We start from the raw sequence: 23,253 nt of genomic DNA, 5'->3' as shown, positions 1-23,253 counted from the left end.
AATGTGGGCAACCTGAAAACCAAGAAGAAAACCATTCTGGGACTCACTGGTTCCTTACAACCTGAATATCTGGATTACCAGGATGTTTTTCAGAAGGAGCAAGCGAACACCCTGCCTCCACACAGGCCTTACGATTGCCAAATCGATCTGGAGCGCGGAGCCCAAATTCCCTTCAGTCGAATTTACACCCTAACGGAGTAGGAAAACCAGCATCAAAAATTGTACCTGGATCAGAATCTAGCTGACGGCTTTGTCAGCCCGTCTAAGTCCCCTGCATCCTCGGTTCTCTTTTTCGTACTGTGTGGAAGCGAGGGGCCAGCAGGCCCCTCTCTGCCTTCACTTCTCAGTACAAGGCTTGGGCTTGGACCAAGTGCCTCCAGTAGTGGGTTCGCCCCTTGCCCTTATGCAATGTTAACTTTGGGTTACATTCGCGTAGATGGGACCACTGAGCAGGACACAGGGCATCCATTTTTTGTACCCCTTTTCAACTCCATCTTGGTGACCAGGCCTCACTGTGATAGTACGAAATGCTTCTCTCCCTTTCCCCACAGCAGCCAGGCTCAGAGCACACAGCCCCACCCTCGTTCCCACTCTGACTGGAAAACTCTGCGGCTCCATTCTCACGCTGAAGCCAGAGGTATTTGCAACAACTAATAAATGTATCACATCAGTCTTCCTCTGAGATCACTGTCCTGCATGTGAACCAGCATGAACTAAGCACATAGCTCGTTCATCTCCACAAACATTTCCTTGCCCCCCGCACCCTCGCCAATGGAAAATTACTGCCATTCTGACCCTGTGTCCCTGCAAGGTATTCCTTTCATGTGCCAGACCACTGACCATGCTATGAGGCCCACCCAACAGACCCCCAACTAACATTAGACCCCTGGTGCAGTATATCGTGCCTAATACTAACAAATGCCACATACCTGTGATTCTTGTGAGACTAACCCCACAGTTCAATGAGAGTATTATAGTGGTCAAGACCCTTAAACCTGTAACCTGTATAACCCAAATGTTATAGATGATATAGAAACCTGTGTGATTTGTATAATGACATGATAAACTACTGAGGGTCTTTTGATCAACCATTATTTAGAGCATGCATTATATAGAATGTATTCATTAGTTTAGATAGTGGCCACCCTGCTTCACGGCGACCTGACCTTCACCCATCCGGAGCACAGCTATCTGACGTCCATCCTCCCGCCAACCAGGCAACCAACCAGGAGAAAGAGATGATGCCCACACCTAAGACACCACCCTGGCTGACCAATCCGGGTACAACGTAGCATCATATGTTAGATATTACAATGTGCCTATATACTGTGATGTAACATTAACTTGGTCAGAGCGCTCTCAGAGATCTAGCTAAACTTTTCCTTGAACTCTCGCAGCCTGCTCTCTTTTTACTTATTCCCTGTCCGGGGAGTGTCTGTTTTATTTTCTTGCACGTGTGAGACAGGGAGGGCACAAACATTTGGTGATCCCCTGTGACGTGATTTGGAGAGGTGCCTCGAGACCTGCGCTGTGCGGCGAGATCCGGGACGCCCCCCAGCAAAACTATCGCCGCCACAGCCGACCAGCCTGTGCGCACTACAAGAAAGGGTCAAGGGTTCCCGGTTGACGAATCACCCGACTGAAAAGCTGCTTGCCGAGGTGGGCCACGGCTTGGTTGGGGTGCGGACCCAACTGGGGTCGGACTACGAATGGTGACCCTCGGATCACCTGACTGAACACGTGAGTGCCGGTTGCGAAGGTTACCAAGGAAAGGTAAGGGGGAATAGGAGGGAACAGGGGAACAGGTGGTAACGGATTATAGGGAAGAGTAGGGCCTGTATGAGTGATGATGAGGCTTTTCTGATCTGTCCTTTATATGGCCATTAGGTTTTGTGAGAAGTGAAGAGAAGAAGAGAAGAGGTATCCTAGCCCGAACGGGGTAGAAGGCGGCACCGCGTAGCATTGTCTCGTCCAGTGCAGAATAAATAAGTGAAGATAAAGAGAAAATAGTAGGAGTCTCGTATATATTGAGTAGTGAGAATTCTTGGGAACAAGTCAGAAGGTGTAAGAGGTGGGGAGTAAATGAGGAGAATAGGTGAAATGGGGACGGAGTGGTAACGGGAACAAAAGGGGAAATAAAAGCGTGCAGGTAGTGCATGTGCATGATATATGTTATATGTTTTTCATGTTCCGTCTATTTGTTTTCAAGAATATCAAGGTATTGCAATTGAGTTGTGATAAAATTGTATACATGCAAAAGTGAACTGTTGAATTTGGAAAGGCAATAATCACATTAGTGACATTGCATACTGACATGTGTTGATAGATATATGTGCACGAAGAAAATATCAGTAATTGAAAGACCCGTAATATATATATATTGTTGATCCATTGTCTATGGCAGATCTCACACCTTCAATAAACACAGCAGAGGAGATGGCGCCAGCAATCTCAGAGCCGGCACGATCGATATCATCACAGAGGACACACACCCCAAAAGGGCGAGAAAAAGAATGGCAATCAGGGGAGTTCCTGTTTCATCTAAATGACAAACCAGTGAGGATCATACGTCCATCCACCCCAGAAAGTCAGCAAGGGGAAGGACAGGAGGAGAATTACGAACAAGAAACAGAGATATAAGATGTGTGGAGTGATCTAGATGAATATGAAGAAGGAGTGGCGGCCGTAGGGTCCCCACTGCCGCATCATTTCGATGACATGGATCTGCGATTACCCCCACGATGGCAGGGTAGATTAAAGCAGCGAACAGGGAATATGTTGGTAACTAAGGTAAAGAAAGGGGCGGTAAGTAAAACAGGAAAGAAACATAAGTTACAGATGCCATTGATACACAAGGGGGCAGGAAGGCCGCACTATATTCCATGGGCCCAACTGGATAAAAATAACTTGTTGAAAGTTCTCCTCCCATTATCGGGAGGAGCTGGGAAATGGATACACGCATTCGAAAAACACACGGCAGGGGTGCCATAGGCGACGTAAAAAGTTTGTTAGTATCGGCAGTTTGCTATCAGGCAGACGCAGTATGGGAAAAGGCAGGATTCCCAGGAGTGACGATGAGTTGTGACCGCCATGACGGATCACTGTTCAACAACGTTCGAGCGCAAGTATGGGATGCATTGCGGTGCACGTTTCCAGACGTTCCAGATTTACATTTAGTGATGCAGTGCACAATGGAGGAAAACAAGGATCCTATGCAATTCATACTATGAGTGCAAGATTTGTGAAACTGGCACGCCGTGGAATCAGTCCACCACCTTGTTCTATTTTATCATCAAAAAGGGGCTCCCGAAGGAGGTACAGAAGGCCTTGGATAAAATAGCTGGGATAGAAGCCAAGGGCTGGCCTGAGATTCAGAGTATAATTGTACACCACTGCCGGAGGATCAAAGAGCTGGAAAAAGAGATAGCACAGAAAAGGCTGGCAGACGAAGCGAAACTGGTGCAGAACAAATTGGTGAAGGTCGCCGCCGTAAACGCCAGCAGAGCCGCAGATAGAGAAAACGAGGGGGATGAAGGAGCAGGAAGTAGGCCAGTGACAATAACAGCATTGCGGACAGCAGGAGAACAAGGACCGTGGAACGGAGAGGATTCATACAGCGGACCACAGTGGCAAGAAAGACCGGCAAGAGGAAGAGGTGGGTACCGTGGCCAGAGAGGAGGATTTGGGGCCATGGGGAATAGAGTATTTGGTGGGCAAGGGATGAAAGGAGGACCGCAAGGGTCTTGTTGGAACTGTGGGAGATGGGGACATTATTCGAGGGATTGCAGAATGCGGCCTTCAGGGTATTTCCAAGGGCCGCAGCCCATGGAAAATGAACAAGGATGGGGATGCCCACACACAGGTAGCCCCTATGGGTTGCCAATGGGAGGGGGAAGACAACAAGTCCAGTGCTGTAACAAACCCCAAATGCAGCAGAGACAGCCACCCCCACAACCGCATCACAGCGCAGAGCAACCCATGGCGAGACAAAAAGCTGTATGCAATGCAAATAGTGTTTCACAACAGCTGCAAATGGCACACCTGCACCATTCCGTGGCATGACAGTGGTTGGAGACAATGGGCCTCATCACGACTTCGGCGGTAACCCTTAAATCTGGCGGTAGCGCTATTACCGCCGGATTTAAGGGTCCGCCGAATCAGGGCTTTGGCAGATTTCGCCCCAGCTCTGAGCTGGGGGGAAATCCGCTGAAAATTCGCGCTATTACCGCCAGCGGGAAATCCGCCGGCGGTATTAGCGCGAAGATTCCCCATTGAGCCCAATGGGGAATGGGGCATTCCCGAATGGGCTCAGTGGGGAATGGGGACTTACATTACCGCCAAACTCGTGATCCGGCACTATTAGCACCGGGGAGTTCGGCAATAGGGCTAATACCGCCCGCGCTAATAGCGTTACCGTTACCGCCCAAGTCGTGATGAGGCCCAATGTCTTTTCAGTACCAGGGCAAGAAAGGTATGCAGACTAGGACAGCCCACAGGGAACACTTGCGTGTCCAGTCCTATCCACCACCCTACGTGCAGAAGAGGAACCACTAGTGGGGGCAGAGATAGGAAACAAGCAGTTTATCTTCTAGGTAGACTCGGGAGCAGAAATATCATGTCTTATGGAAGGGCGGTTTCCGCTCTCAGGCAGGAATTTGGAAATGCAGGGGTTCTCTGGGGCTATTTTAAAAGTTCCTTACACTAAAGATCTTGATATAACGGTAGGGGGAAAAACCATGCGCGCACCCTTACTGTACCACGAAGACGCGCCAATCAATTTACTGGGCAGAGATTTGCTAAGTAAATTGAACATGACCATTTCGTTTACTGAGCGGGGAATAGTGTGCTCCACTCCAGGAGTATGCCCAGTACGAGCAATGTTGATGATTAGCACGGTGATGAATGAAGTTGTGGTGCGAGGAATACCCATTGACATAGACATGTTTATTTATGGCATCAAAGTATTAGCCCGAGTGGTACCAGTGATAACGAGAAAGGGATGGAGAACACCATCAGATTTTATATTACGCCCAATTGCACACACAGATGTTGTGCCAGGCACGATCATGTCCATAGACATCGAGGCAGTTCAGGTATCAAGCAAACGCATTGTGGTCATAGGATTGGACGTGCATGGGTGTGAGTGGAGAACTGTGATATGCATAAACCCCAACATAATGCTAAGAGAGATAACTAATGAGGAATTATTCACTGATAACGAAGATGATGGAGAGATAATAATGGAAATAAGCATGGCATGTGACATCATGATTCAGTACAGAGAGGTACACAACCCACTTATGGCTAGCATTAATGCCCCGCCGACAATATTTGAGGAAGACATGGCCAAGGTGGCGCCTGAAATTTGGACTGCAGGCTCCCACGATGTAGGATTACTGCATGAGTTGACACCAATAAAGATAAAACTAAAACCAGGGGCCATACCGCCACGAGTGAAACAATACCCCATATCCAGAGAAGCAGAAGAAGGGATTAGGGAAACAATAAATGTACTCCTAAAACAAGGTATCATAGTGCCATCAAACTCCCCCTGTAACACAGCTATCTTCCCGATCAAAAAAGCAAAGGGAGGGGCGTGGAGGATGATCCAAGATCTCCGCCCACTCAATGTCGTCATCCAAAAAGAGCTCCCATTAGTGCCTAACCCGGCATCAATACTGTGCAGCATACCCAAAGAATCTACATGTTTTACTGTGGTGGATTTGAAGAATGCTTTCTTCTCCATACCACTTGACCCAGGCTTGCAGTACCTGACAGCATTCACACTAGGAAACAACAGGTATGAACATCGCAGACTCCCACAGGGGTATTGCGAAAGCCCCAGCATTTTCAACAGAGTATTGTGTGAAGATATTGGAAATATAGATGTAGAGAGCACCATTATACAATACGTAGATGATTTACTTGTCTGCAGCCCCACAGAGGAAAAGTGCAGAGAAGACTCTATCACACTATTAAACGTGTTGGCTGCCAAGGGGTATAAAGTGGACAAAGGAAAATTGGAATACTGCCTGGCTGACGTTGTATACCTCGGACAGCTAATATCAAAATATGGGAAACGGATACTGTCAGACAGGGCAGCTGCCATACGCAACATGATCATACCTAAAACAGTTAAAGAAATCCAAAGATTCCTCAGTATATGTAATTTTTGCCGAGCATGAATCCTTGATTACGCAGCATACACACGCCCATTGCTACAAGCATTGAAAGAAGCACAGAAGAGTAGGGCCCAAATAAAATGGACACATGAGATGATGGCACAGTACTTTAGATTAAAAGACCTCATTGCAGATGCACCAGTACTCGCGAACCCAGATTATGAGAGGGAATTTTTCTTATTTTCACACTGTAATGGAACACTGATGACAGCAGTTCTCACACAGAAAACATCATTAGGGCACAAACCATTGGCCTATTACAGTGGAACATTAGATGCAGTGATGCAAGGACGCTTCGCGTGCGAACAGTCCCTCGCTGCAGCAGCTTTCGCCATTGAGAAAAGCACCACAATAGTGATGGGATGTTCGGTAATACTATATGCAGAACACTCCTTATTTGCAATTCTTGAAAGGTCAAAATCAGCATTAACAACACAGAGAGCAACAGCATATGAAATAATAATTTTTGAGCCCCAACGTACACGTTGTCAGGTGCAAAACAGTAAACCCAGCAATATTCATTACAGAACCATGCACCACAGAGGACATGCAAGAACACGACTGTGCCACCTATGAAGGGGAGGGCGATGACATTCCCAAAGCAAGCGAAAACGCCCTGAAAGAAGGAGAGATATATTTCATAGATGGGTCAGCATCCATAAACCCTGAAATGGGGGAGAAGCATCTAGGAATGGCTGTAGTACGCATGGAGGAAGATGGCTACGAAACAATTGTCCAGAAGTGCCTCCCGTCCCATTACTCCGCACAAGCAGCAGAACTAACTGCATTGATTGAGGCACTGCATACATCCAAAGGATGTACAGTAACAATATACTCAGACTCAGCATACGCAACAACCACAGTTCATTCAGGCCTATCCCACTGGCATAGGAGGGGATTCAGAAGAGCGGATGGCTGACCAGTACAGCATGCCGCACTATTGACTGAACTGATAAATGCATTAATAAGTCCATCTGTAGTGGCAGTGGTGAAATGCCAACCCCATACCAACAACACACATGCAGTATCATTGGGAAACGCGGCAGCCAACGCAGCAGCGAAGGAGGCCTCGTATTTCAATACAACACCAACAGTGGAGTGCGTTGTTAAATCAGCCATTACAGAGCCATTGGAAGAGGTGTACAGTAACACACCAATAGTGCAGATAATAGAACTACAAAGGAGAACACCACAGGAGGAGCAAGAGTTGTGGGGCAAATGGGGGTGCAAACAATCAGCCACAGACCTAATTTGGAGACAGGAGACAACAGGAAAGGTAGTGATCCCAGTAGAATTGCTAGAGGTAGCATTCCAACAGCTGCACTTCCCAGCCCACATAGCAATACAACATATTGCTGCAGACATCCAGGAACATTGGTTTGTCCCCAAATTACAGGAACATTTGTCAAAATTTGTAGTAGAATGCACAACATGCCATACATACAATTCAGGAATGACATTGAGAACACTGTATGGCACGCTGACATTGGAGAGCGATGTAACGGAACAAGGTATTTAATTGTAGTGGTATGTCCCTTTTCAAGGTGGGTGGAAGCGGGTCCCTCTCCCCACCCAGAAGCGAGGTGTGCGGCAAAGTTCCTGGTGCGAGAGGTCTTTTCTCGCTGGGGAATATGTGATGTGATAAGATCAGACAACGGCACACACTTTGTGAATTACCTTTTTAAGGAAATGACGTCACTCTTGGGGGTGAAACACAAACTGTGTTCCATTTATCATCCGATGGCGAATGGAGTGGTGGAAAAGATCAACGGATTACTAAAGAGCACACTATCAAAATTGTATAATACGCTGAAAAAAAATTTGGTGTATTGCTTACCCCTAGCACTGTTTCAACTCAGAACGCAACCATGCAAGGACCATCATCTGAGCCCCCATGAGATTGTGACTGGGAGGCGAATACACACACCGCTCTCCCCGAGTAGGAGAGCGTTAGACACGCACAGAGATGTCACAGTGCTGGGGGAGGAATTTAAGGAATACCTGACCCAACAGACGCGCGTATTACGCAGCATAGCGCGACAAATTGCACCACCGTTTACTGAGAATGCAGCGACTGATACTACCATGCCAGCTGCAGACAGCCCAAGCGGGCCACTGATGCCAGGAGCACAAATCTACGTTAGAAGCTTTGTGAGGAGGTGGAATTCACCAAGGTTCCATGGCCCCTACGAGGTCATTTAAAGTACGCCCACCGCAGTTAAAGTTAAGGGACTGAAATATTGGGTGCACCTCTCAGATGTGAGAAGGGCACGCAATAGTGCACTCCCTTAGACTGAACAGGAAAGCGGCACCGAGGATGAGGTTCAGAGACCATGATAATGTGATTCAAGTAAATAGAACATGTAAAGGGCTAAAGTGACGACACGCCCTCTGGTTAAAATGAACTATGTCCCTGTCATTTTTTCTCCTTTCACTTTTTTTCACCAATATCTCTCTCTCTTTCTCAATATTGACATGAAATTCTTGAAGCAAAGGACGTCATTAAGATAACAGTAAACAAAGTGAATAGCAGAAATGAGTAGATAATAAAAAAGTAAAAATGTAGATATACAACTGTATTTATTATGGGAACTTAACAACTTGTATCGCCCCTCCAGGTGGCAAATGGACCAACGCAGCGCAATCACTGAAAACACCATTATGTTAGATAGCAATAGGGACGCCATTAGGGCTAATAGGTTCAGCAATGTTGAATGTGTTTTGAAATGTGCTGCAGTTTTGTTGTCAGTAATGTTGTTCTTTATGGCCTGGTACTACACCCTTCTATCTTTGGTCAATGACATGCACAAGCGTGGAGCAGGGCTAACTTTATACGAGAAGGGTTGCACTTGATATGGACTGGGGTAAAGACGATGTGGAAAGAAACATATGATATTGATGCTAATGATACAAATGCAATGAAACCTTCAGAACACTCTGCCGCCGATCCAACAAGTGTGTCCTTGTTACATCCCAGTGTAAATATAAGTAATGATTATGAATTGAATATATATGATGGCGACTACTATTGGCCAAGCAACGTAGATAACATAAGCTCGCATACACAAATAACAGTAGAGCCTACCTCATATTACGCTGCTGCCACTAATGAATACACACATGATGACATATTTAAAGGTAATGACACAGCTTAGGCAGGCATGTTCCCAATACACTACCATAGAGTGAAAAACCACAAAAAGGGAGGGAGAAGGAGGAAGAAGAGGGGGGCAGAAAGGAAAAGACATGACATTTATCATGACCTGGGGTTGGATGAGATCGAAGACCCCCGCCACCCAGATCAATCAAACAAGTGGTATTCGGATATGAGTGCCACGGTGAAGCAGGCAACAAATGAAAGCTGCTACGTCTGTTCACCCATTCCGCATGCATCAGGAACACCAAAAATGTTAGTGCCACAGGAAGTGTCCTTGTCGGAGGTCCAGTGTTTGATTCATTTGGTTTTGTGCAAGATTAAAAGCACCTTCCAAGCACACACCGTCACAATGGAAAAACTGGAAAATGAGAGAACATGCACAAGCAGATGCCAAGGAGTAATTTGCCTTAAGGAACCATTTCTTGTCATAAAGGGGATGAGATATGCAGAAAATAGATGGCACGAAGAAACTATCGAATGCAAAGCAGAAGCACTCCGAGGCCTATCCAATGACACCTTCCAATGGATAAAGGAAGTATGTGCCCCATCTGGTCGCAGCATGTCACGAAGCTAACGTGGGTCACAGCGTTGGAAAAACCGATCAAAATACAGAAATAAGTAACCACATGAACTGTGTTTCCATGGGGAAGGAAGAGTGAACATGGGGGAAACAAAGAAATGCAACAAGACGGTAATCATACCTGACATGAAGAAAGGCACCGCTGCACTCATGGACATGTACTGGATTTGCGGAAAACAAGCCTATCTACACCTCCCAACAGCATGGAAAGGTACATGTGCCTTGGCCACCCTCCACACAGCCCTGATGGTAGTACCAGAAAGCCATATCCAAGGGACAATGGGAGAATGGGCTGGCATATCGGCAGCAGGGCAATCGGCTGAACAATCTACAGCGCCCCAACAAATGATAACAGAAGTTCCAACTTACAAACTATAGTCAGAATATGAACTGAAGAAAAAACTAGCACAAAGTAAAAAGTCCTCCAATTACATCTCATCTGAATCATCGAAACGCCTTGCTGAGATCCCGCAGAAATACAAGCTCTTTTCATCAGCAGAGACATTTTTCGCCTCACTTCTTGTCCCGGGACTGCAAGCGCGAACAAACGCCAAATGGTTGCAGATAGTGCGCCGGGAGCTCACCTAACTGGCTAACGAAACTGAAGAAGGGTTCAACGTTATAAAAATAGAGCTCTGCGCACTGCGCCTAATGACAATGGAAAACAGATATGTCCTAGATCTCCTCACGGCGATGGACGGTGGTGTTTGCCGAAAAATTGGGGTGGGGCGTGTTGCAACTTCGTGCCAACTGAATATGCTGGTAACGGGACACTCTCACATGTGATAACAGCAGTACACAATCTAGGAGAGAGGATGAGAACAGAAGGAGGCGCAGAGGAAAGCACATGGTTCGACAATCTGTTCAGCTGGATACCATCGTGGGTAAATGTGGCAATGAAAATACTGATCCCCATCATCGTCTTTGTGCTCCTATTCTTCTGTGTGTGCCAACTGGGACTGCGGTGTTGTGGAAAAAGCATGCCTACCTCAGCAATGATGATGGTAACAATGGGCCGACCGACAACGGTAGCTACCATGACAGATGCACAAATACAAACAGGGGAATACACCACACCGCAATACAGGATGACAGCCATTTACAGGCAATATGGGGACAGGGTTGATAATTTACACCACACAACAATAAAGGAAACAACGGAGCTGCAATGGTACAGAGAGGTATGGGTGGACTTGGACAGGGATGGCGGGATCTACTTAATGTGTACACCAGACGAATATGCCAGAAGATGGGAAAGCTTAAGAAGTGTGTGCAGGTACTACCGAAGGGAGAATGAAAAGAATAAAAAATAAAATATTTGTTAGTTTAGATGTACCGAAAGGGGGAATGTGTGGGAGAGCGGGGCCAGCAGGCCCCTCTCTGCCTTCACTTGTCAGTACAAGGCTTGGACCAAGTGCCTCCAGTAGTGGGTTTGCCCCTTGCCCTTATGCGATGTTAACTTTTGGTTATATTCGCGTTGATGGGAACATTGAGCAGGACACAGGGCATCCATTTTTTGTACCCCCTTTCGACTCCATCTTGGTGACCAGGCCTCACTGCGATAGTACGAAATGCTTCTCTCCCTTTCCCCGCAGCAGCCAGGCCCAGAGCACACAGCCCCCACCCTCGTTTCCACTCTGACTGGAAAACTCTGTGGCTTCATTCTCACGCTGAAGCTGGGGGTATTTGCAACAACTAATGAAGGTATCACATCGGTCTTCCTCTGAGATCACTGTCCTGCATGTGAACCAGCATGAACTAAGCACATAGCTCATTCATCTCCACAAACGTGTCCTTGCCCCCGCACTCTCGCCAATGGAAACTTACTGCCATTCTAACCCTGTGTCCCTGCAAGGTATTCCTTTCATGTGGCAGACCGCTGACCATGCCATGAGGCCCACCCAACAGACTCCCAACTAACATTAGACCCCTGCTGCAGTATATCGTGCCTAATACTAACAAATGCCACATACCTGTGATTCTTGTGAGACTAACCCCACAGTTCATTGAGAGTATTATAGTGGTCAAGACCCTTAAACCTGTAACCTGTATAACCCAAATGTTATAGATGGTATAGACACCTGTGTGATTTGTATAATGACATGATAAACTACTGAGGGGCTTTTGATCAGCCATTATTTAGTGCATGCATTATTTAGAATGTATTCATTAGCTTAGATAGTGGCCACCCTGCTTCACGGCGACCTAACCTTCACCCATCCGGAGCACAGCTATCTGACGTCCATCCTCTCGCCAACCAAGCAACCAACCAGGAAGAAGAGATGATGCCCACACCTAAGACACCACCCTGGCTGACCAATCCGGGTCCAACGTAGCATCATATGTTAGATATTACAATGTGCCTGTATAATGTGATGTAACATTAACTTGGTCAGAGCGCTCTCAGATATCTAGATAAACTGTTCCTTGAACTCTCGCAGCCTGCTCTCTTTTGCCTTATTCCCTGTCCGGGGAGTGTCTGTTTCATTTTCTTGCACGTGTGAGACAGGGAGGGCACAAACAGTACCTAAAAAAGAGGGGGACTTAAGAACTTGTATTGACTATAGATTGCTTAACCAGATCACGGTAAAAAAACAGATACCCACTGCCACTTATTCCAGAGCTTTGGTATCAGGTAAAGAATGCTCAAGTTTACACAAAACTGGATCTAAGTGGAGCCTATCACATTGTAAGAATTAAAAAACGGGATGAGTGGAAGGTGGCATTCCGTACCAAGAAGGGTCTTTTCGAATACCAGTTTATGCCTTTTGGGTTATGTAATGCCTCGGCGGCATTCCATTTTTTCATGAACGATGTGCTTCATGAATTATTTGACGTTTGCGCACTTGTCTACATAGATGACATCCTCATTTACTTGGCTTCTAAGGAGGACCACGTCGGCCATGTAAGAACAGTATTGGAAAAACTTTGACAGCATCGTCTGTTTGCCAAGTTTGAAAAGAGTTTCTTCCATGTAACAGAAGTTGAATTCTTTGGTTTTATGCTCACACCACAGGGAGTAAACATGGACACATGCAAGGTGGAAGCTATCCTTCAATGGCCATCACCAACATTTTCCAAAAGGAGTACAAAGTGCGCTCAGATTGGCAAATTTTTGTCATCGGTTTATTCCTAGGTTTTCGCAGATAGTTCATCCAATTACCTCCTTGCTGAAAAAGAAATTCCTCTGGTCTCCAGAAGCAGAGAACACCTTCCAGGAGCTGAAACTTGCATTCACCACAGCACCAGTTATTCAACACCCTCGACCGGATCTGCCATACGTGGTCGAAACCGATGCCTCCAACGTAGCCATGGGGGTGATATTATCACAAAGGGACCCCAGCACAGGACAAATACATCACATAGCATTCTGGTCCCATAAGTTTTCTGCACCAGAGTTGAAATATGCGATCACAGACAAAGCATTGCTAGCGATTAAGGGAGCCTTCAAAACATGGAGACACTATCTTCTGGGGCCGAGACATACAGTCACTGTCATCATGGATCACCGCAATCTGCAATACTTGAAGACCACCAAGGCCCAATCTTCACACCAACTTCGTTGGGCTCTCTTCTTTGCGGAATATGATTTTACCATCACCTACAGACCCGGAGTACGCAACGGTAAAGCAGATGCTCTGTCACACATGAATGAGGACAAAGAAGCCTTTACCACGTCTGAGCCCGTGGCCATCATTCCTGAAGGACGAATCCAGAACCAAATCACTGCAACCACCTGTCTGGATGACTTGAAAAGCGATCTCCAATCTCAGATGTACCAAGCAACACCACAGGAGTGGCTATCTAGAGGATACCAATACACCATTGAAAAAGGTCTACCTTACTTTCAAAGGATCAAATAATAGCAAACTATCATGATTCATTAGTGGAAGGACATCCAGGGTTTGCCAAGACTCAAGCTAAAATACAAAAAGGCTATTGGTGGGCAACCTGGGGAAAAGATATTGCCCAATTTATTGTGACCTTTGCTGTCTATGCCCAACACAAATCTCAGAAGTAAAATCCAGCCAGATAACTGCATCCATTGACGGTACCACCAACACCGTGGCATACGTTGTCAATGTATTTTATCACAGATCTTCCTCCCTGCATTGGATATAACAATATCTTAGTTATTGTGGATTTGTTCTCCAAAATGGCCCATTTTATCCCATTAAAATGACTCCCCACTGCTCCCGCCCTCGCCACTGTGTTTTTGGAACAGATTGTCAGATTACATGGATTTCCATCACTACTAATACCAGACTGTGGAACTCAGTTTGTCTCAGCACTCTGGAGGAGGTGCTGCAAAATAGCCAAAATTGATCTCTGGTAATCCACTAGCCATCACCCTCAAACCGATGGCCAAACCGAATGGACCAACCAGACCTTGGAGCAATATCTGAGGTGTATGTTGCAACAAACTGAGGAATCCTGAAAAGACATACTTTGGTTGACCAAATTCACCTGAACCAATTCCATCCAAACTAGCACCGGACAGACCCCATTCTACATGATGCATGGTCGACATCCTCAATCGTCCTCTTTTGATTCACTTGACGAATTGAAAATGTCAGCAGTGACAACCTTACATAAAACCATTACTCGGATCCTTAAGGAAACAGCCGTACACCTGACCAGAGCGAAAGAAAAGCAGAAAGAGTTTGCAAACCGACACTGAAGAGAGGCCCCACATTTTCAGGTCAGAGAAAATGCGCCTCATTATGAGTTGGGTGGTAGCCATGGCGCTATTAGCACCATGGCTTCCTCCCATACCGGGTCCGGGTCTGGTCAGGTGGAATGGGGACTTACCAGGACATTCCGACCTAGGTGGACCCGGTAAGTCCCCATTCCAAATGCCATTCCCCATTCCCATTTGAACCCCCATAGAGCTCAATGGGAAGGTGCTAATAATGGGCCCGCTAATTGCAAGCCCGTTATTAGCTCCAAGGTCCCTTAACAGGTCCCGTAAAGAACGTGTGGTCAGACCACACGTCCTTTCCCCGTCCCGCTAAGGGACCTCGGAATTGGGTGGTAAGGGATTGCCGGCACCGGTCTCCTTAATGGTGCCCAGTATCCCTTACCGCCAAACTCGGAATGAGGCCCAATGTTTGGTTAGCATCCAAAAACATTCCCTTGAAAGGATCACAAGCTTTCCGTCCCAGGTACCCTGGACCTTATCCCATCAAAGCCATAATAAATCCTGCTGCCATGAAATTAGAATTACCACCTAATATGTGAATCCATCTGGTATTCCATGTTTCACTCCTGAAACCAATGAAACCAGGTACTCAGATTGAAGTACCACCTAAACACGACACCATAGAAGGAGAACCAGAATACAAGGTCAAGGCTATTCTGGATTACAAGATAGTGCAATCTAAATTGTACTACCTTATAGACTGGAAGGGTAATGGACCTCTAGACCGTACATGGAAACCCAGTGAATTCGTCCACTCTTCACGACTGATCAGACAGTTCCATCGCAACACCCCAACCAAGCCAGGGCCAGGAGAAAGAACACCTATGAGAGGGGCCTTGAGGGGGAGTGCTGTCATGTCCATTGGCCCAGAACCACAGACCCCGCACCATCAGGGGACGAGAGCAAGGGGTAACACAACCTTTTATTGTTCCTTGGGGACAATACAGCATAGAGGGCCCAGCTGGACTCAGTCCTGGCGCCTTTGCGCCAGGCACACGAATAAGTGGGCACTGGCACACTTTTATTTGGTGCAAGGTATTGTTTTCCCTGCAGGGGCTTCCACATGCATTTGTTCGGGCGTGGCTTATTGAGGGGTTTGGATTGCATGTGCAGCATCTGTTAGGAGTGGCAGGGTGGGGCCAGTGAGCCAAGACTAATGGGCGTGGCCAGAGCTTGGCTATATAAACCCGCCCAGCCTGCATGCAAGCTCTTAGTGTTCTTCTGCTGATGGCAGCGTAACGCTTATCGCCGCCTAAGCACATCTTAATTTGTTTCCAGCTACCAGCATGACCGCATCTTACCTCGTTTCCAGCTACCAACCTGAGCGCACCTTACCTTGTTTCCAGCTACCAGCCTGAGCGCATCTTACCTCATTTCCAGCAACCAGCCACAGCACTTACCTTGGAATCTGTTTTCAGCGAACATCCATCTCCAGACCTCCGTAAAGCAGCGCGCCAGGCTGACTTTGTGACACTATGAGCAATCCATCGGAAGATGGTGCCTGCAAGAGTAAAAGATAAAGACAAGGTCAGAATTGCGCTGGGAGTGGCTGAACTGAGTGGGAAGGCTTTGCTAGGAGGAGTCGGGGTGAGAGGCAGGGAGAGGAGCAGTGTGCTGCTAGATTTTGTGGGGCAGACGGGGCGGTGGGAGGAGTTATGAGAATATGAGGGCTGTGTGTAAGATTGGTGGCGTAGGTGCACATCATCCTTTTAGTGGATCCACGCATTCGATAATTTGAAGAAGAAGAATTCACTAAGACATTACGTTTAAGGTCGTGCTTTGACACATTCTCGCGCTTAACCTTAAACCAACACTCACCTTTTGTAGGAGCATTGCGGACACCCTTCTCTTCCCATTTGGCCTTGGTCCATGCACCGCAACTGCCGCTGGGACGCATTTCATCTGTTGAGAGAAATGGAGGAAAGACATCATTAAAATATATGGACAATAATCAGGGATCAACATCACAATATTTTAAAGCCATAAGACACTTAACTTCAGGAGTGGTTAAGCCACAGCTGGTCTGGGCTGCCACGCACAATGGGCCAGTGAAGGAACTCGGTCCATCAAGAAGCGACCCTGCAGTGAGAAGCAGGACGGAGAGCTTGTCATCATTAATCAACAGGTGAGACTATATGGGTCGGCGCATGCTCACCACATTTTGGGAAGACGGGTTTGAGAGAGACAGCAGTCACATAGTAGCATTCTCATGATCACTCCTATCCATGCAGGAGCAGAGTGAACAATTGTCACAGCCCACAGCAAATGAGTGGGGGAAAAAGCCTGACAAGGGGTGGGTCCACTTCCTGGGAGGGCTGCAACCGTGCCCCTAGGTCCCTGCAGAGACCAGGTGAGCGTAACATCTGTGGCTTGTTGACACATAGGTACTGTCATACTGTGCACGTCCAGTTTGTCTGTGGAGTAAATTTGCACCATTGGTTGCATTTTGTTTTCAACATTGTTTTATTGAATTGTGCATGGCTTGCTATGGTTGCCATTAAGGACATCCATTTTACATTTTTGTTTGCTAATTGTTCCATGACATCAGTAGCAGAAGTATTATGCCTGTATATCTCATGGGTGTGTCTGCTATTTAAGATAGACTGTGCTTCCTTAGAAAGCACACCAATCCAAATGCTTTTCAAAATGTTAGTATAGGTGAGGTCTACAGACTAACACGTGTTTTCAGTTAGTTCTCTGTATTGTAAATGTTGCCAGATATTTACGTTTCTTAAGCTGCCAAGTGTGTTACGACACAGTTTGTGTCCTAAGGTTTTAAAAATAGGTTCTCCTTTCACTGGTGTTAATTGAGAAAGATCTCTGAAAAAAAAACGTGTTTTCTTCCAGAGAGTTCTTCTTAGTCTGTTTTAAGGACCTCTTGCAATCTGAAGTGAATCAAAGCCAACATTATATTGCAGACCATGCTCACCTCATCTATTAGGAGCATTTTAATTTGTTTTAAAACTCTGCGTAGCTCCATAGCAGCCTCTGCTGAACATTTGTAGTGGTCTAATTTGTTTTGGTGTTCTAATGGAAAGAGTAGCAATCAGTGTAAAGTAACACCACCAATGTTGTAGGCAGCTAAACCTTGGGGCAGTTACAACAGCTGAAAGCTTGTTGTTTGTCATTAGTTGGAGGAACTTGCTGATGATTTTTATTAAGAATGTTTTGCCTGAATCAGCTTGACCATTTACATACAGGAGTACAGGTTTATAGTTTTGACAGGTACAAGTTTTACTTTTGTGCTGCACACCATGTTCAATTTCGTTAGTTACTTCTAGGAAAATTATACGCTGCTGTTCATCATTCAGTTGTAATTTCAGTAGAGCAAAGATTGTCTTCAGATTGCTCATACTGACACATGGGGCCTCATTACGATGTATGCCGGTAGCCATGCCGCTATTTGCGGCATGGCTGCCGGCAAAACCGCATCCGTGTCCGTGTCCTCGGAATGAGGACTTACCGGACCATTCCGAGTTCGGATGGCCCGGTAATTCCTCACTCGAGGACACGGACACGGTTCATCCCCATTCCCATTTCAGCCCCCATAAGGCTGAATGGGAATGGGAGAGGGAGTAAACAACGGGCCATAACGAGATGGCCCGTTGTTTGCTCCCTCTTCCCCTCGCGGGACCCGGTATGCACGCCTGGTTTTCCCAGGCGTGCTTAACGTGTCCCGCGAGGGGACCTCGTAATGTGGCGGAATGGGTTGAACGGCGCCGCAGCCTTTTACGGCGCCGTTTAACCCGTTCCGCCAGGGTCGTAATGAGGCCCATGGGGTTTTCTACTTCAGTCATGGCTAATTCTACCTCATTCACTATGAGTGGCTCTAAAAGTAATTATTGGTTTCCTGTTAGAGAAGGTTGACTGCTCCCAGGAATGTCTACATTTAGTTGTGCTTGAAGTTCTTGTTCCTGTTGGCGTTCATTGTACAGCATGTTATTGTACTGTTTAAAGTTTATATCTGTTATAGTGCTTTCACTTGCATTGAAAGCATCTTCATAGGAGGCATGGATGTGCAATAAATCTTCTTCTTTTCTCCTTCGCTTAAAAACATTGCAGTAGGGACATGTAGTAAAGTTCTCTATGTTGAGGAGTTGTTAATGATAGCTTCACATGATTAATCAGGCTGCATTTGATAAGTTTAAGCAGGCTGCCCTCACAACTTTTGACTATGTATTTACCTTTTTTCTCATCTGGTGTAATATTATTGTTGCATGCAATGTTTTGGGCTATGTGGTTTAGACACATGGTTTCCAAACATTGCTCCTGTTTGGGTAATATGTGTCCAATACATTGTTTTTCAAAATGTCCTGACTGTTGGGAGCATTTTTAGCTATTGTTTCTATGTCTTGGTATTAATTGAGAACTCTTTTTCTGGATGCAGCAGGACCAAGGCTTAGCCAGACTATGGGCCTCATTACACGGACGGCGGTAAGGGTTAACGGTCACCATTAATGGTAACGGTGACCATTAACCCTTAACGCCGTACTACGAGGTCCCTTTGCGGGTTGGGGAATTTAACGCCGCAGGCGTTAAAACCCAACCCACAAAGGGACCTTGGTGCTAATTACGGCACCGCAAATTTGCGGTACCGTAATTAGCACCTTCCCCATTCCCATTATGCCCTATGGGGCAAAAATGGGAATGGGGAAGGGCAATGGTGGAAGGGGGAATTGCCGCCCCACCAACCTTGGAGTAGGGTGGTAATTCCCCTTTCCGCCAAGACGGTGCCGGTAATTTACCGGCATGGACCAAGGTGCTAATAGCTGCTAATAGCACCTTGGTCCACCGCCTACCGTGTAATGAGGCCCTATGTTTTCAGATTTCCCCATAAAAGGCTGTGCCAGTTAAACGGTCTGCAGCTGCATAGAAGGCACATTCTCTATGGGAGAGCATTTTTATGCCAAAGCTGTATAATCTTTTCTACAGTGTTTTGTCAGATGATATGTCATCCCAGTGATTGTTTAGCTTTGTTTTCTCTGCTTTGATTAATTAGGCTGCAACATATCCTGCAACTGCAATGGAATTGTCTGCAATGTACTGCACATCTATGTTTGCATTCCAAAGGAGGGTGTTCTGATCTTGATGGTCATGCAGATTATTGAACCTCCGTCCCCAAGTACTGCACAGACAGAAAGGATACATTGTCTGTGCAATCTTTGAGGCCACAGGTGTGTTGAGCTGTCAATCAGGTAGCAGGAACGCCGGAAGGACCCCTGACCGCTGCAAGGCAATGGTTAATGGTTAAACAGGAGCAGTGCAATTGATACGGGTAACGGTTAACAATCAGTATTAACAAGGCTTACCCAGGAGTGTTGCAAGTAGGGTCCTAAATGTGGTAAGAGCCACCGATTGTTGGTGGTGAAATAGGCGTTCTGCACGGCTAGAAGGTGGGACACACCTGGGTCTTATGTAGATGGACCAGCAAGGCAAGAAGGTCAAAACCAAGTTCCAAGATTCTAGATTCAGAGAGGATAATCCAAAGGCAGTCCAAGAGAGTTCCATGGTCAAGGTGCCGGGGAAACAAGGTGGAATCCAAGAAACAGAAATCCGAGGGGCAGGCAAGAAAAATCCGAAGAACAGTCCGAGGTCGCAAAATCCGTGATCAGAAACAGGTAAACCAAAGCGCTACACAATCCTCAAGAGATCAGCTGTGAAGCGCTGTACCCACATTGCCAAGCTGCTTTTAAACTGATTAAGTAACCACGTGATGTGTCTCACGGACGTGTGAGACATGACGTGATCACGTGGTCACGGGATGCTGGATGTTCGTTGCCATGGGAGTCTCCGTGGGCGTGACCAGCCGTGAGCGCGCCTCCATGGTAACTGCCAGCGAAACAAAGGATGGTAGATGCCGGGGCTACAGGCTGGTGTCCTCCTACGCCAGGCAAACTGCTGGTTTGTTCTATGTGCAGGGACTGTTGTTAGGTGTGGTGTGGGGCTTGTGGTTGTGCGGTTCTTAATAGGGCGAGCAACGGGAGACGTGACAGAGGGCAATGATTGCATTGTAATCAGTGATGTACTTTGATGCTTCAGTTTGTTTCATGCAATATGTGTTTTTAGATGATTTGCCTTTCACACTGTGTATAACAGAAGACATGAAGCTGTTTACTTGTCCTTTTGCTGAAACTGGTTTAGGGAAACCAAAACAGCCTTTTGTGTAGTATTTGCCTTTGTTTTTAAATCTGCACCATCAATACTTGCCACATTTGTGTCTTTGAAACTGTAAAATGTGTGCATGTAGATCACTATGTGCGCTTTCTGAAGGGATTTCACAAGTGACATATTTGTGAATGAACTGCAAAACAGTGGCATCACTGTCCTGACCAAATTTAGGAGCATCTTTAATTCATAAAAGCATGTGGATGTGTGGTGATCCTCTGGATTAATATTGTTTTCTCCAAAAGAAGTGTTGCACTTCTCTGAGGGGAGGAATTGTTTTATTACAGATGAAGTGCAGCATGGCAATGAAGCAGTGATGGAAGTACCTTGACACATTTACAGGGTCAAGAGAGCAGTTTTCCTGGTGTTTTCATGCCTATCCCTGCTTTGTTTTCATTTGCTATGCGTAGCAAACTGAGTAAGTCTTCCCATGCATACTCTGCACAACTTAATGTGACAAACCGTGTTGGTGGGCCAAGGTTGCATAGCATACACCATACATTTGTGTGACGTCGGAACCAGCATTCTTTCGTACCGCGCATGTTTGCCAAGAGATTTGTAATACTTGACTGTAAAACTTGATCTTTCTCTTGCACCTTTTGAAGTAGCTGTGTAGCAGACATGTTTAAGACATTAGAACCTGTTTTCAATGTGTGTGCAACTCCATAACATAGAGTTGCTAGTTCACTTTCAAAGAAGAGGTGGAATATGTATTCAATGTTCTATCTGAATCTGGGGTCTTCAGAATACATTTATAAATATCAGCATTGTGATGCTGTTATTTTTGTGCATCTTTCATTATACCGTCCACCTTTTCCAGTTGGAAAGAATAGAGAAAAGGCTTGTGCTTCTGTACTTTTTTCCCATATGCTGATTTTAGATCCTTTGGTTTGCTGCATTTGATATGTTTCTAGTGCATCGTCTATGGTGTCTTTGGAGTGCAGTGGGAGAATTGTATACTGGTCTAAAATATTGGAGGCTGTAGTAGGATCTAGAAGTTCAAATTGGCCAGTTGATGAGATATCCTGAATTATTTTGGTGGTTTCTCTCAGGTTTTCTTCAATTTTATTTCTTTTAAGCATCCATTGTTCTCTTTGAGATAATGCAGGGCTTCTTAAACTCTGTTTAAGTCTACTAATTGCTGCCAAAATTCTTTTTGTCTTTTGTAGGTACACCATTCACTGGGATAATCAAAGATTGATCTATTGGCCGTTGCTCTCCTAGAGTGTCTACATTTTCTTTAAGCTCTAATGGCAAATAAACTCCTTTGCCACAAATGCCTTTCAGTAATTCAGAAGGAGGCAACTTGGCTGTTTTCGGTTGAAGGCGTATTATCACTTGAAATGGGCGCACTTTGTGGATTACCATGCTCTCATTCAAATTAAGCTGTTGGAGTGGTTTTGGCAGTGGCAATATTTCCGAGTTATCAGTGATAGCCCGTGAAGGCATTTGGTTATTGTCAAGTTTTCCAGTGCAGTATGTGCAAAATATTGAGGGGTTAGTAGTTTAGTATTTGTTTTCTGCTATAAGGTAGAGAGCTAATTGAAACCATTGGGATTTCTCATTTTCTTCTATTTTGTACATTATATCTACAGTTTTGGTGCTCTTTGTATAAAATGTTCTGCAATAAGACACACATACTTGGTATGGTACTTCAGCATATGTGCTTTTAAACTTTTCTTTTTCTTTTTTGTGCGTGTGTAATAGAAGGTTGCCATCTGCAAGGTTGTCACTACTCTCCTCTAAACTTCCTGGATTTTGTAAGTGCTCTTCACTTCCAAAATATTGGCTTTGGATGTGGTCCATTTCATCCAGCAGTTCTTTGGCTGTGCCATGTAGGAGAATGTGATTTAAATGTTCCAGTGCTAAAGCAGGACTTTTTGGATAGTACAGTCTCTGAATAAGATTTCATATAGTAGAATGGTGTGTTGCTAACATTTTAATGTGGCGGAGGTGCTTTTGCAAGAAAGCCTGGAAATGCAGGCTAATGAATGTACTCGTAGTTCTGTGTGTTTGTGCACTGGACAGGAGTTCATGGTTTGTAATATTTTCATTTTTAATTTGTTTTACATACTGATTGAGGCACTGCCGCAAAGATTTGAAGGATTCTATTTGTCAGTTACACATTGAGGAGCATGGCCATTTGCAGACTGGATGAATTGGTTCAGTGGAATAGAGAGTTGATTGTACCTTTGTTGGGGATATTCTTGCAATCAGCGTTTCTTCTGCGATAATGGTACTCTCTACCTTTTCATACCCTTGGCCACTGCTATGTATGGCAATTGGGTTTGTTTGCATGCCTCTTCATTGAAATATGGCTCTGTGCTAGTTGTGTGAATCCACTCACCTCCACAGACATTTGTAAAGGTTGTTATGTTGATATTGCATATGTTGCTAAGTACTTTTTGTAGTTTAGTAATTAATTTTGTTAGTGGTTTCATTCTGTTTAAAATTAATATAAATAATT

This window comes from Ambystoma mexicanum, chromosome 4p (assembly GCF_040938575.1).
Source record: "Ambystoma mexicanum isolate Mex_15411 chromosome 4p, UKY_AmexF1_1, whole genome shotgun sequence".
NCBI lineage: Eukaryota > Metazoa > Chordata > Amphibia > Caudata > Ambystomatidae > Ambystoma > Ambystoma mexicanum.
The sequence above is the reverse complement of the archived record's forward strand: the minus strand, read 5'-3'. Positions refer to the sequence as shown.